Source organism: Mixophyes fleayi, chromosome 2 (assembly GCF_038048845.1).
Source record: "Mixophyes fleayi isolate aMixFle1 chromosome 2, aMixFle1.hap1, whole genome shotgun sequence".
NCBI lineage: Eukaryota > Metazoa > Chordata > Amphibia > Anura > Limnodynastidae > Mixophyes > Mixophyes fleayi.
This window is the reverse complement of record NC_134403.1, coordinates 11,150,585-11,166,821: the sequence shown is the minus strand read 5'-3', so window position 1 is coordinate 11,166,821 and position 16,237 is coordinate 11,150,585. Positions and strand designations below refer to the sequence as shown.

Genomic DNA, 16,237 nt, shown 5'->3' with positions numbered 1-16,237 from the left:
TCCGATCTGCCCCAACCATCAACGTCGCTACCACTCCTTTTCTGGAATCTTTTGACCTCCAAAATTGGGACAGTCTGCAAAATTATTCAAGACTGTGGGGAGATATTCTCTCACCAAAAGTCGATATACTTCATATAGTGATCTATTCTGCCCAATAAAAAACATTGCCCTATTGTAATATGTTATCACAGAATGTGTGAACCAGTGTGACACACTCACTCTCTTTATTGCGTGTGATTTTATATATATATATATATATATATATATATATATATATATATACACAAGTTAACCCGTGCATGATACTCATGCATTCTAGTCAAATCAAGCTACTTAAGGTGTTAAAAAGGTTCTTGTCATGCATTTGGGCCTAGCCCAGGCCTCCTCAGGGGAAGAGCGTTACTTCCCGACGCAAGCGCCCTTTTTTAACGTGGTTTTGTCCACATGTCACCACCTCATCATTTTTCTCTATCACCTCATCCTTCATCTTTATCGCCACATATATCCAGATGTCTATCCAGACACAGGGATCTCTCTCAGCGGTCCTGAGTATCACACTCCTCTCGCTCTGTCACCCCCGGCAACCACCAACCACTCCCCACTGTCACTTCTCCTTCAAGAAATATATATATATTTTTTTAAAATCTTTATAAACACTTTTAACAATTAACAAATTAAAAACATCTTAGTATACCAAATTTCAGCCCTTTCTGAGTTTTTTTCCCCACACACACTAAAAATTTATTGTCAGTGTATAACTCCGCCCAGCAGGTGGCGCTGCAGCAAATTTCAGCCCTTTCTGAGTTTTTTCCCCACACACACTAAGAATTTAGTAGGTCAGTGTATAACTTCGCCCAGCAGGTGGCGCTGCAGCTTGGGGTTTTTTTTTTCCACACACAGACACATGCCACTAGGCTTTTATATAGTAGATAGATATATATATATATATATATATATATATATATATATAGTGTGTGTGTGTGTGTGTGTGTAAATTCAAGCAGAAGGAACACAAGTGCAGTATCCTCTGGGAAGTATCACCAATATTGTGATATATGCGTACCAGATGAAAGAAGACTTTAAGGCTCATCACATGATGATCGGTATATCAATACCGCATAGCTTCCACCATCTTCAACCATGTATGAACATAAAGACAGAGAGAAGAAACCAAAGAATAGTGTAGAATAATAATTACACCAGTGATAATTTTATATAGAACACCGTGTAGCAGCGTACCAGAAAAAATAGGAAATGCAGCTTATCTGTATATTGGCTTCGTGTAAACAGCATCAACTCATCCTGGTAGATCCAATGTAGATATAAAGACAGCTAATCTGTGTGTGTCACTTCTTGGTCGTGCAGCTTACCCTCTCCTCTCAGCAAGTATATAATATGGGACTAGAAATGCCATATGGTGTAGTATTTTTGCACAAAAAATTTATTCAACATCACCCAGAAAATGCACACTCACAATATAGCACGGTGGCTAAGTGGTTAGCACTTCTGCCTTACAGCACTGGGGTCATGAGTTCTATTCCCAACCATGGCCTTATCTGTGAGGAGTTTGTATGTTCTCCCTGTGTTTGCGTGGGTTTCCTCCGAGTGCTCCGGTTTCCTCCCACACTCCAAAAAAACCCCAAAACATACTGGTAGGTTAATTGGCTGCTAACAAATTGACGTGTGTGTGTGTGTGTGTTAGGGAATTTAGAATGTAAGCCCAAATGGGGCAGGAACTGATGTGAGTAAGTTCTCTGTACAATGCTGCGAAATTTGTGGCACTATATAAATAAATGGTAATAATAATATATGCTTATCTGTGATCCATAAGTATTGGGTATACTGTTAGCAGTACTTTATCTACAGTGGGTCCATACAGAATTCTACTCAGTATAGCCAGTGGGACAATCAGAAATCAGTGGGACATATGGATATGTAAACTGGATAGCCTCTGATGGATGTCCATCTGGCATTTTGAAGGTAGGCTGCCACCTCTTATGGAGGAAGTGTTGAAGGTGTTTTTGGACATTTGATATTGACTTACAATTCTGATTTGAGCGCCATTGTTAATTATAATTATTTTTACCAATATATATATATATATATATATATATATATATATATATACACATATACACATGTACATACATATACACACACGTCATAGAGAGAGAGTGAGTGTCATCCTGGTTCAAAAATTCTTGAATAAGTCATTAGAGGGAGCAGAACCTGTGTTAGTAGCATGTAAACATTGAATATATTTCGTGTGATAATAATATTATTCAGGAGTTTCTCTGTGTTTGCTGTCTGTGCTTACAGATGATCTTTACACTTTAATATATATATAGATAAATATTCTGCAGAACATCTCATGGATACTGACCAGAAACATCCCCAAATTGCATTTAGTTTGGTTCACACACGAAACAGATGAACTGTGTTCCTACAAGTAATTCCTTACAGGAACCCCCTTCTACCTCTCATCACTAACTCTATCCTGTGACCTCTCACACATATATGACCTGTTAAACACATGTGCACAATGCTTGTTGTCGTGACTGTATAAAACAGAATATGTTTAAGAAATGTTTTCACATTGATGAACAATGCAGCCCCAGAAAGGAAGTCTGCCGATATTCAGGGTCACTGCCTCCACCTGGGGGGCTGCTCCCATCTTCTCATTGTCCTAGATGAGACGGCCACCTGCATCGTGCCAGTTACACTCATTCATCCGTCACCACCCAGCGATTGTACAAACAGTCTGAGAATAACTCACGGGTCTCTGCTGCTGTGAGCACACAACACAATCACCTGTTATTTCAGGGGAAGGGCGGCGCTCTGTTTGTAAGGAGGATAAATAACAGCTTGTGTCTATTTCTAGATCTCAGGACACCGAGCCCCTCTTCTTCTCTCTCCCATCCCGCCCCCCCCATTTCTTATCCCCTCTCCCACATCTCTCCTTCCCTCTCACATCTACCCCATTCCTCTTCTCCCCTCTCCTCCACATCTCTTCTACCCTCTCACATCTACCCCATCCCTCTTCTCCCCTCTCCCACATCTCTTCTCCCCTCTCACCCCACATCTCTTCTCCCCTCTCACATCTACCCCATCCCTCTTCTCCCCTCTCCCACATCTCTTCTCCTCTCTCAACATCTACACCATCCCTCTTCTCCCCTCTCCTCCACATCTCTTCTCCCCTCTCCCACATCTCTTCTCCCCTCTCAACATCTACCCCATCCCTCTTCTCCCCTCTCCCACATCTACCCAATCCCTCTTCTCCCCTCTCCCACATCTCTTCTCCCCTCTCACATCTACCCAATCCCTCTTCTCCCCTCTCCCACATCTATTCTCCCCTCTCACATCTACCCCATTCCTTTTCTCCCCTCTTCTCCACATCTCTTCTCCCCTCTCACATCTACCCCATCCCTCTTCTCCCCTCTCCCACATCACTGCTCCCCTTTCCCACATCTCTTCTCCCCTCTCCCACATCCCTCCTCCCCTCTCAACATCTACCCCATCCCTCTTCTCCCCTCTCCCACATCACTGCTCCCCTCTCCCACATCTCTTCTCCCCTCTCCCACATCTACCCAATCCCTCTTCTCCCCTCTCACATCTACCCAATACCTCTTCTCCCCTCTCCCACATCTATTCTCCCCTCTCACATCTACCCCATTCCTCTTCTCCCCTCTCAACATCTACCCCATCCCTCTTCTCCCCTCTCCCACATCACTGCTCCCCTCTCCCACATCTCTTCTCCCCTCTCCCACATCTCTTCTCCCCTCTCCCACATCTACCCAATCCCTCTTCTCTCCTCTCCCACATCTCTTCTCCCCTCTCACATCTACCCAATCCCTCTTCTCCCCTCTCCCACATCTCTTCTCCCCTCTCACATCTACACCATCCCTCTTCTCCCCTTTCCCACATCACTTCTCTCCTCTCCAATATCCCCCGAATCTCTTCTCCTCTCTCCCATCCCACCCCTCTTTTCCTCTCTCCCACCCATCCCTCTACTCCTCTCTTCCATCTCCCCCACATCTCTCCTCCACCTTGTATGATATATTAATGGCTGTATGTTGCAGGAGCTTCCCAGAAATGATATCATTGGGGGAGAGATTTTCTCCTATGCACCCTAGTCTCTCTCTGTCTGCATGTGTGTGTGTTAGGGAATTTAGACTGTAAGCTCCAATGGTGCAGGGACTGATGTGAGTGAGATCTCTGTACAGCGCTGCAGAATTAGTAGCACTATATAAATAGCTGATGATGACAATACACAGCAGACTTTTTGTTAGTAAATCTATTGAAGAACACTTTGTCGGTTTCTGTTGCTCAGACATAATAGAGAGCAGATTTTTCTTGTCTGCATAGTAACTATCAAGTTCTGTCCGAGTAATGGGATTTCTTTTTACCTGTCCTAATATAATGCTGAGAATAATGTGAATTAAGTCGCCAGCATTGTGCCATCCTTGTTTAAATTATGTTAAAGTCAATAGCTTAATGAAGTCACAAATCATTTAACACTTATATAATGAGGACCTCGCCCCACATCTAAATACAGATACAAAAGTTCCCATTCCGAAACTTCAGATTGATATGCTAAGAATTACTGACCTATTTCCCTAATGAACCTGTTACATCACCAGATAAAGCTTTGGCCACTGGATTGAATACATTAGCTGGTGAATGGATTTACTTTGAACTGATCAGATTCTGATAAGATCAGATGCGTCCGGACTGATATGCAGACGTCACTGGCAAGGTCATGATGTGTTATCATAAGACAAAGACGGACATTCCTGGTCTGGGATGGCTCGTCCACAAGAGCACAGGAATCTCAGGGTTCATCCTACAAAATGAGTTTCTAGAAGAAGGTCACACGGGTACATGTTGGCGATGTCCTTTGTCCTCTTTATTGTCTCAGCAAAGGAGCTAGTTATCTAAACATGCAGAGATTTGTGTAGATTCGGAACTGGCAGAGAAGTCCATTGGGCCAGTATTGTTGATATTTTGCAAGTATACTCATAAAAATTAGGTAGATAAAATACATTTACAGAGGAGAAGGTCCTAACAGAACACTCAAGACTGGAAGGGGATAGATCAATGGGGCCAGATGGGATACATCCAAAGATACTAAAACAGCTTAAAGGGGTGCTGGTAACACCATTAACAGAATTATTCAACCAGTCACAAGCTACAGGAGTAATTCCAGAGGACTGGAAAAGAGAGAATGTGGTCCCACTGCACAAAGGTGGAAACAAGATAGAGGCGAACAACTACCAATCAGTGAGCCTTACATCAGTAGTAGAGAAATTGATGGAAACACTCTTAAAAGAAATAGTTGTAGAATATCTAAAATCCAGTAGCTTCCAGGATCGCAAACAGCATGGATTTACTGGTTGGGAGAAACAAATCTTATTGACTATTTTGACTGGGTGGCTAAAGTAATGGATCAAGGGGGTCCTTAGATGTAGCTTATACAGACTTTAGTAAGGCTTTTGACACTGTCCCACATCGTAGACTGTTAAACAAACTTGAAAGTTTGGGATTGGATTCTATGATTGTTGAATGGATAAGATCTTGGTTGCAGGATAGAAAACAGAGAGTTATAGTAACTGGAGTACATTCACTGGAAGGAAAGGTTACCAGTGGAGTACCCCAAAGTTCTTTACTTGGACCAGTGCTTTTTAATATCTTTATTGGTGACATTGCAAATGGTTTGAAGGGAAAGTATGCCTTTTTGCAGATGACACAAAGATATGCAACAGGGTAGACACACCAGGAGGGGTAAAACAAATAATTGATGATCTAGGTAGGCCAGAGGAATGGTCAAGAGTGTGGCAACTACAGTTTAATGCAAACAAATGCAAAATCATGCACTTGGGTTTCAAAAACCAAAAGGCTAAATATAGTAATAATGACACTATAATGGAAACTACTGAGCCTGAAAGGGATCTAGGAGTCACTATTTCAGGTGACCTAAAGGCAGGTAAGCAATGTAACAAAGCAATGAGGAAGGCAAGTCAGATGGTTGCATAGTGAGAGGAATCAGTAGCAGAAAGAAAGTAGTAATAATACCACTGTATAGGTCATTGGTACGGCCTCATCTAGAATACTGTGTTCAGTTCTGGAGGCCATATCTCCAGAAGGATATAAATACATTAGAGAATGTACAAAGAAGTGCAAATAAAATGGTGCATGGTCTACAGCACAAAACCTACCTGGAAAGACTCAAAGATCTTAATATGTATAGTTTGGAGCAGAGAAGGTAAAATGGGAGCATGATAGAAACTTTCATATATATCTAGGGTTATAACAAGGTGCAGGAGGGAAACATTCATCAAAGGAAGGGAAGTATTAGAACACGAGGACATGTACTGACACTGGGGGGAAGTATGTTCAGAGGATATTTGAGGAAAAACTACTTCACGGAAAGGGTAGTGGATAAGTGGAATAGCCTCCCATCAGAGGTGGTAGAGGATAATACAGTAGAGCAATTGAAACATGCTTGGGATAGACATAAGGATATCATTACAAAGATTTAAAGGACCAAATACAGTTTAAGGTTACCATAGGTTAATAAAAAAATGGGCAGACTAGATGGTTCAAGCAGTTCTCATCTGCCGTCAAAGTCTATGTTTCTGTGGTATCTGAAGTCACTGGCCGACCATAACAGCCAAGGGACCAGCTCATGTGGTCATCCACATGTGTAGCCAAACTGGGCACAGATCCGATTTCCATACAATATAATGTTTTATAGGAGCACCTAACGCTTTCAGTTAGAACCGCTGTGTTTGCTGCTACAGAGAGAGACAATCTTCGCCGAATGTGGCAAAAATCCCGGCTAATAAGACAGCAAATGTTTGGAAGTAGAGAAGAGAAAAGCGTGATTGAGAAATTAATGGTAACACTACTGAAAGATAAATTGTAGCATATCTAAAAGCCAGCAATTTACAATATACTGTCAGCACAGATTTACTCGGGGGGGGGGGGGGGGGGGGAGATCTTGTGAAACAAAACTAATTTTTTTGTACTAAGTGACTAAGATAATTGATCAAGGTGCAGCTGTAGATGCAGTATATCTGGATGTTAGTATGGTCTGTAACACGGTCCCACATGGAAGATTGATAAATAAATGGGAACGCTGGGGATTGGAATCATTGGTTGTTGGGAGGATATGACGGTGGTGGAACCACAGATGACGGCAGTAAATGGAATGTATTCAGAAGAGGTCGAGGGTAACCTAACCTTATTTAGATCTAGGGGAGGGGAGGACCCACCACACACAGGAGAAACTGGTGGTCTTTAATAAACCCTTAAGTAAATATTTTAAATAATACTTAATTTGTAGATGTACTTGGATGTAGATGTACTTTCAACGGCTCTCGAAGTAAAATATATAAATATGCAATAGGAAAAGAAGGAAAGAGCTACTGTTCACATGCGGCACTTCTCTTTTTGTATTGACGAACCCTAATATAGTAGGGTATCCCAGGATTTGTACTTGGAGCAGTCCTCTTTAATACCTTTATTAGTGATATTACTAATGGAACTGGAGGTAAAGTCTGCCTTTTTTGCAATTACTCAATTATGTAACAGGATACATTATGGGGAAAATGATTGATAATCTAGATAGATTAAAAGACTAGTGAAGAGTGTAGCAACTACAGTTCAATGCCAAAAGATGTAACATCATGTACTTGGATCTCAAAAATTCAAAGACAGAATGTAGCATTAAATGGCATTAAAATATCAACAGAGGAGGAGAGGGATCGAGGAATGACCATTTCAGGGGATATGCAGTTCAGCAGGCAAAGTAACGCAGCAATGGGGACATCTAGTAGGATGTCAGGTTACACTGGAAGAACAATTAGTAGCGGTAGAGAGGTGGTGATGACACTATATAGTCGTTGGGGAAACAACAGCCAGAGTGTCGTGCTCAGTTCTGGAGGCCGTATCTCCAGAAGGACCTCAATAAATGAGAGATTGTCCAAAGAAGGCAACTAAACTGGTGCATGGTCTACACCACAAAGCTTAGCAGGAAATACTGCAGGCTTTAATATCTACCACCTGGAGCACAGAAAGGACGAGGGGGAGTATTATATAGGCTTTCACATATATCAAGGGTTTTACCAAGGCACAAAAGGGGAGTATTATACAGCGGAAGATAAGTATTGGAACAAGAGGACATGGACTAAGCCTGGAGGGTAGCAGGTGTAGGATTTGAAGAAGATTGACCAAAAGGGGTAATAAAGGGGCAGCAGAGGTGGTAGAGAATAATACAGTAGAGGAATGTAAACTTGTGTGGGAAACGCACAAGGCTTCACTAAATCTCGGAACAATATAAGGAGCAAATATGATCTAGTGTTATCAGGACACAAAAGAGCAGACCCGATGAGCTACAAGGTTCTGCTGATATATTCTATAATTCTGTGAATGGTGAGAGACCAAAGTACAGTTATTAATAAAGGAAAGTAATTAATAATATGACAACAATGGAGTAGAGATGGCGCTAATGAGATGTAAAGTAGATGAAAAATATACAACATGACATATACAATACAAAAATAATAATAAAACCGTGGTTTAAATTGTGAATGTACAAAATATTTTCTTCTCCCCCTGTCTTGTTTCGAATCACTTCCTCTCCAATGTGACATACAATGAGATAAAAAAACAAAAAATACATCTTAGTGTAACACGTATTTAAAAAAATTACTTCTGCTCCAAATTAATCGTGGAAGTAACAGACTGAAAGAATATAAATATTATATATGTATATATATATATATATATATATATATATACATATATATATATATATATCCTTAAATGTTTATAAATAATGTGCGTATTTAAATACCATGAATAAAAAAAGCACACACCCTTTTCAACTCCTTAATCTGAGATCAAAAGTTTTTTAACGTGTATCTCTGTGTTGAGATTACACCCATAACCAGAGTTCTTTCTCTGCTAATAAAGATATTATGTATTAAATTCTTTTTGACGCTGAAATACTAGAATACTAAATAATTTGAGAGGACAAACACTAAATATCTAAAAATTAAGAATAACAATACTAAATACTGCAGAGACCAGAGAACTGTTATTATTGTGGGTAAAACACCTGATTATATTACATATGAGCAGATGAAATTATCTATGTTTTCATTTATGGTATTTAAATACGCACATTATTTAACATTTAAAAAAAAAAATGAATTTGTTATGTTCACGATTTGGTAATTTTGAGCAGAAGTAATTTTGTGAAATATGTGTAATACTATGATGTGTTTTTTGCTTTGCCACGTTGGCGAGGAAGTGATTCGATACAAGACAGGAGGAGAAGAAAATATTTTGTACATTCACGCTTTCAACCACGGTTGAATTGTATTTGCACGAAGGAACTGTGAGAGTACTGAAGCTTTTTAATTATTATATTTGTGTTCTATATGTGATTGTATATGTCATTTAGTATATTTTTCATTTTTCATCAGGCAACGTCCCGCTGCTTCCTCGGGCCTGTCACTTGTCTCCGCCCTCGGTGCGTTTGGTTGCCAGGAAACCAGACGTAAGACTTCCGGGCCAGACCGCCGGCGCTTCCACACATGCGTTGCATAGCAATGGGACGCTATTCTAACCTCAGGCGGCGGCCGATGACAGCGTCGCCGCCTCTCTCCTTCTCATTGGCTGCCCATACTATATAAGGCAGTTCCTGTCCTCCCTTCTGTGCCAGAGTATTAGGTTTTCCTCCCAGCTCCAGCGTTCCTGTGATTTGGCTTGCCTGACTACCTCTGATATTGCTATGCCCCTACTACCCGTATTGTTTGGATTTTCCCTTGTTGATTCTTGCTCCAGACTGTTATTGATCCGCCTTGTCTGACCTCTCTTCTGGACTCTCCCTTGTACCTCGTTGCCAGCACATTACCTAATCGGCTCACCAGGCTACTCTCATTCTGTGCCTCGCTATAGGACTCAGTGAAGGACCGCGACCTGCGTGTCCCCTGCAGTGGAGCCCATACCTCCTTGCGGGGGTTCTTGGTGAAAACCAAGGGCACGTTAGATTCCGCACCTTCCTCTCGAGTTGTGCCAACATTAGCGTGTACTCCACGCCTAAAGGTGTGGCATCTAATTTACATCTCATTAGCGCCATCTCCACCTCATTCTTGTAATTTTTTTCCTTTTTTGCTTTTTTTTTTATGAGATCCTTGTGGAGGGCGGCATTTGAGTGTTTGCGCCAGCATCCTAAATCTTTTGATTGTTTATTTAATAAAATTGTTAGTGGAGTTTCCCCAGTCTATGGTCAGGTTTGAAGAACAAGGTCACCTTCTCAGTTGCCACTGGGCACTCGTCACCAAACTGAGGACACATGAGAGTGACCATACTGAAGAACCCTAACAAACACCCCAACTGAGCTCCAGGACTACCCCCCCCCCCCCTCCCCCCCATCTACTGGTGCTAAGCCTTGACCAGGAATTCTACTAATGCTCAGGGACAGCCCCAATCATTAGTAATAAAGGGGATTTCCAGAAGAGTTAGTTAGTGAAATATTTTAATATATTGCAGCATTCAGGTGAATAGTGATTGGAATATCATTGCATTAATCATCATCATCATGACACTCATAGAAAACATTTGTGAATCTCGGAAGGGGTGTTTTCTTTTTAGGACTGACAGCTATAATTATATGAATTTGTTATCTGATCTGGTGAAAACCTTCTATAAATGATCTAACGTTGTTGGCTTCCAGAATTGTGTTGTTGCTGCTTGTAAAACGTTGGCTTTCATTGTGCTAATCTCGTAACACAAAGGAATGGAGGCGTCTTTGATGATTAATCCCTAAAGCATTGCTTGTAAATACTATAATAATGTCCTTGTACACAGCACAATCAAACAGGGATTCACATGAAAGAAATATTAAGCTGGGAGCATGAAATTCGCATTTCATCAATCCTGGAGATAACACAAAATGATGACCACAAAAACAACCGAGTATCGCAAAGTAACGAGTAATAGTGTAAAGATAATATTTCCACAGCACAGTATCTAGAGGCAATACTGATTGATTAGAGCACGGTAATGCCAGAGAAGGGTAATGTCAGAAAGAGGTAATGCCAGAGAAGGGTAATGTCAAAAAGAGGTAATGCCAGTGGAGGGTAATGCCAGAAAAGGGGTAATGCCAGAGAAGGGTAATGCGAAAGAAGGGTAATGCCAGAGCAGGGTAATGCCAGAGAAGGGGTAAAGCCAGAGAAGGGGTAAAGCCAGAGAAGGGTAATGTCAGTGGATGGTAATGACAGAAGCGTAATGACAGAACAGGAGGTTGTGAGTGGGATATAATCAGGCATGTCCCCATTTGAGGAATATTGCTACGGGGTAATGTTGAGTCAGTATAATGGTGGCGCGATAACATTGGAACATTTAATATCATTGGAGCAGTTTAATGTTAGAGTAGTGCAATATTGGGACAGTGTAGTGTTGGAGCAGTGTAATTTTTGGAGCCCTGTGGTGTGGGAGTTGTGTAGTGTGGGAGAGCTGTGTATCTTGGGAGCTGTGTAGTGTGGGAGCTGTGTATCGTAAGAAAGCTGTGTATCGTGGGAGCTGTGTATCATGGGAAAGCTGTGTATCGTGGGAGCTGTGTATCGTGGGAGAGCTGTGTATCGTGGGAGAGCTGTGTATCGTGGGAGCTGTGTAGTGTGGAAGCTGTGTATCGTGGGAGATCTGTGTATCGTTGGAGCTGTGTATCGTTGGAGCTGTGTATCGTGGGAGCTGTGTATCGTGGGAGAGCTGTGTATCGTGGGAGCTGTGTAGTGTGGAAGCTGTGTATTGTGGGAGAGCTGTGTATCGTGGGAGAGCTGTGTATCGTGGGAGCTGTGTATCATGGGAGAGCTGTGTATTGTGGGAGCTGTGTATCGTTGGAGAGCTGTGTATCGTGGGAGAGCTGTGTATCATGGGAGAGCTGTGTATTGTGGGAGCTGTGTATCGTGGGAGAGCTGTGTATCGTGGGAGAGCTGTGTATCTTGGGAGCTGTGTAGTATGGGAGAGCTGTGTATCTTGGGAGCTGTGTAGTGTGGGAGCTGTGTATCATGGGAAAGCTGTGTATCGTGGGAGAGCTGTGTATCTTGGGAGCTGTGTAGTGTGGAAGCTGTTTATCGAGGGAGAGCTGTGTATCATGGGAGAGCTGTGCATCGTGGGAGCTGTGTATCGTGGGAGAGCTGTGTATCGTGGGAGAGCTGTGTATCGTGGAAGAGCTGTGTATCGTGGAAGAGCTGTGTATTGTGGGAGAGCTGTGTATTGTGGGAGAGCTGTGTATCGTGGGAGCTGTGTAGTGTGGAAGCTGTGTATTGTGGGAGATCTGTGTATCATGGGAGAGCTGTGTATTGTTGGAGCTGTGTATCGTGGGAGCTGTGTATCGTGGGAGAGCTGTGTATTGTGGGAGCTGTGTAGTGTGGGAGCTGTGTATCGTGGGAGAGCTGTGTATCATGGGAGAGCTGTGCATCGTGGGAGCTGTGTATCGTGGGAGAGCTGTGTATCGTGGGAGAGCTGTGTATCGTGGGAGAGCTGTGTATCGTGGGAGAGCTGTGTATCGTGGGAGAGCTGTGTATCGTGGGAGAGCTGTGTATAGTGGAAGAGCTGTGTATCGTGGAAGAGCTGTATATTGTGGGAGAGCTGTGTATTGTGGGAGAGCTGTGTATTGTGGGAGAGCTGTGTATCGTGGGAGCTGTGTAGTGTGGAAGCTGTATATCGTGGGAGATCTGTGTATCATGGGAGAGCTGTGTATTGTTGGAGCTGTGTATCGTGGGAGCTGTGAATCGTGGGAGAGCTGTGTATCGTGGGAGCTGTGTAGTGTGGAAGCTGTGTATCGTGGGAGAGCTGTGTATCGTGGGAGCTGTGTATCGTGGGAGCTGTGTATCGTTGGAGAGCTGTGTATTGTGGGAGCTGTGTAGTGTGGGAGCTGTGTATCGTGGGAGAGCTGTGTATCGTGGGAAAGCTGTGTATCTTGGGAGCTGTGTAGTGTGGGAGCTGTGTATCATGGGAAAGCTGTGTATCGTGGGAGAGCTGTGTATCATGGGAGAGCGGTGTATCTTGGGAGCTGTGTAGTATGGGAGAGCTGTGTATCGTGGGAGAGCTGTGTATCGTGGGAGAGCTGTGTATCTTGGGAGCTGTGTAGTGTGGGAGCTGTGTATCGTGGGAGAGCTGTGTATCGTGGGAAAGCTGTGTATCTTGGGAGCTGTGTAGTGTGGGAGCTGTGTATCATGGGAAAGCTGTGTATCGTGGGAGAGCTGTGTATCTTGGGAGCTGTGTAGTGTGGAAGCTGTTTATCGTGGGAGATCTGTGTATCATGGGAGAGCTGTGCATCGTGGGAGCTGTGTATCGTGGGAGAGCTGTGTATCGTGGAAGAGCTGTATATTGTGGGAGAGCTGTGTATTGTGGGAGAGCTGTGTATCGTGGGAGCTGTGTAGTGTGGAAGCTGTGTATCGTGGGAGATCTGTGTATCATGGGAGAGCTGTGTATTGTTGGAGCTGTGTATCGTGGGAGCTGTGTATCGTGGGAGAGCTGTGTATTGTGGGAGCTGTGTAGTGTGGAAGCTGTGTATCGTGGGAGAGCTGTGTATCATGGGAGAGCTGTGCATCGTGGGAGCTGTGTATCGTGGGAGAGCTGTGTATCGTGGGAGAGCTGTGTATCATGGAAGAGCTGTATATTGTGGGAGAGCTGTGTATTGTGGGAGAGCTGTGTATCGTGGGAGCTGTGTAGTGTGGAAGCTGTGTATCGTGGGAGATCTGTGTATCATGGGAGAGCTGTGTATTGTTGGAGCTGTGTATCGTGGGAGCTGTGTATCGTGGGAGAGCTGTGTATTGTGGGAGCTGTGTAGTGTGGAAGCTGTGTATCGTGGGAGAGCTGTGTATCGTGGGAGCTGTGTATCGTTGGAGAGCTGTGTATCGTGGGAGAGCTGTGTATTGTGGGAGCTGTGTATCGTGGGAGAACTGTGTATCGTGGGAGAGCTGTGTATCTTGGGAGCTGTGTAGTATGGAAGAGCTGTGTATCGTGGGAGAGCTGTGTATCTTGGGAGCTGTGTAGTGTGGGAGCTGTGTATCGTGGCAGAGCTGTGTATCGTGGGAGAGCTGTGTATCATGGGAGAGCTGTGCATCGTGGGAGCTGTGTATCGTGGGAGAGCTGTGTATCGTGGGAGAGCTGTGTATAGTGGAAGAGCTGTGTATCGTGGAAGAGCTGTATATTGTGGGAGAGCTGTGTATTGTGGGAGAGCTGTGTATTGTGGGAGAGCTGTGTATCGTGGGAGCTGTGTAGTGTGGGAGCTGTGTATCGTGGGAGAGCTGTGTATCGTGGGAGCTGTGTAGTGTGGAAGCTGTGTATCGTGGGAGAGCTGTGTATCGTGGGAGCTGTGTATCGTGGGAGCTGTGTATCGTTGGAGAGCTGTGTATTGTCGGAGCTGTGTATCGTGGGAGAGCTGTGTATCGTGGGAGAGCGGTGTATCTTGGGAGCTGTGTAGTATGAAAGAGCTGTGTATCGTGGGAGAGCTGTGTATCGTGGGAGAGCTGTGTATCTTGGGAGCTGTGTAGTGTGGGAGCTGTGTATCGTGGGAGAGCTGTGTATCGTGGGGAAAGCTGTGTATCTTGGGAGCTGTGTAGTGTGGGAGCTGTGCATCGTGGGGGCTGTGTATCGTGGGAGAGCTGTGTATCGTGGGAGAGCTGTGTATCGTGGAAGAGCTGTGTATCTTGGGAGCTGTGTAGTGTGGGAGCTGTGTATCGTGGGAGAGCTGTGTATCGTGGGAGAGATGTGCATCGTGGGAGCTGTGTATCGTGGGAGAGCTGTGTATCGTGGGAGAGCTGCGTATCGTGGGAGAGCTGCGTATCGTGGGAGAGCTGCGTATCGTGGAAGAGCTGTGTATCGTGGGAGAGCTGTGTATCGTGGGAGAGCTGTGTATCTTGGGAGCTGTGTAGTGTGGAAGCTGTTTATCGAGGGAGAGCTGTGTATCGTGGGAGAGCTGTGTATCGTGGGAGCTGTGTATCGTGGGAGAGCTGTGTATCGTGGGAGAGCTGTGTATCGTGGAAGAGCTGTGTATCGTGGAAGAGCTGTGTATTGTGGGAGAGCTGTGTATTGTGGGAGAGCTGTGTATCGTGGGAGCTGTGTAGTGTGGAAGCTGTGTATTGTGGGAGATCTGTGTATCATGGGAGAGCTGTGTATTGTTGGAGCTGTGTATCGTGGGAGCTGTGTATCGTGGGAGAGCTGTGTATTGTGGGAGCTGTGTAGTGTGGAAGCTGTGTATCGTGGGAGAGCTGTGTATCGTGGGAGCTGTGTATCGTGGGAGAGCTCTGTATTGTGGGAGCTGTGTATCGTGGGAGAACTGTGTATCGTGGGAGAGCTGTGTATCTTGGGAGCTGTGTATCGTGGGAGAACTGTGTATTGTGGGAGAGCTGTGTTTCTTGGGAGCTGTGTAGTGTGGGAGCTGTGTATCGTGGCAGAGCTGTGTATCGTGGGAGAGCTGTGTATCTTGGGAGCTGTGTAGTGTGGGAGCTGTGTATCGTGGGAGAGCTGTGTATCATGGGAGAGCTGTGCATCGTGGGAGCTGTGTATCGTGGGAGAGCTGTGTATCGTGGGAGAGCTGTGTATCGTGGGAGAGCTGTGTATCGTGGGAGAGCTGTGTATCGTGGGAGAGCTGTGTATCGTGGGAGAGCTGTGTATCGTGGGAGAGCTGTGTATCGTGGGAGAGCTGTGTATAGTGGAAGAGCTGTGTATCGTGGAAGAGCTGTATATTGTGGGAGAGCTGTGTATTGTGGGAGAGCTGTGTATTGTGGGAGAGCTGTGTATCGTGGGAGCTGTGTAGTGTGGAAGCTGTATATCGTGGGAGATCTGTGTATCATGGGAGAGCTGTGTATTGTTGGAGCTGTGTATCGTGGGAGCTGTGAATCGTGGGAGAGCTGTGTATCGTGGGAGCTGTGTAGTGTGGAAGCTGTGTATCGTGGGAGAGCTGTGTATCGTGGGAGCTGTGTATCGTTGGAGAGCTGTGTATTGTGGGAGCTGTGTATCGTGGGAGAGCTGTGTATCATGGGAGAGCGGTGTATCTTGGGAGCTGTGTAGTATGGGAGAGCTGTGTATCGTGGGAGAGCTGTGTATCGTGGGAGAGCTGTGTATCTTGGGAGCTGTGTAGTGTGGGAGCTGTGTATCGTGGGAGAGCTGTGTATCGTGGGAAAGCTGTGTATCTTGGGAGCTGTGTAGTGTGGGAGCT

At 44.5% G+C, this 16,237-nt stretch overlaps 1 protein-coding gene across 2 annotated transcripts in view; it reads left to right on the top strand.

The window, feature by feature from the left end:
- LOC142140684 (FH2 domain-containing protein 1-like) overlaps nt 1–16,237 on the top strand; it is a 62,336-nt gene that overhangs the window by 11,438 nt on the left and 34,661 nt on the right. Inside the window, exon 2 of one of the 2 annotated variants that reach the window (XM_075198464.1) lies at nt 9,492–9,565. The exons of the other annotated variant lie outside the window; for it this stretch is intronic. The gene's annotated coding sequence lies outside the window, so the exon portion shown is untranslated. The remainder of the gene's footprint in view (nt 1–9,491; nt 9,566–16,237) is intronic. 2 annotated transcript variants of the gene reach the window in all.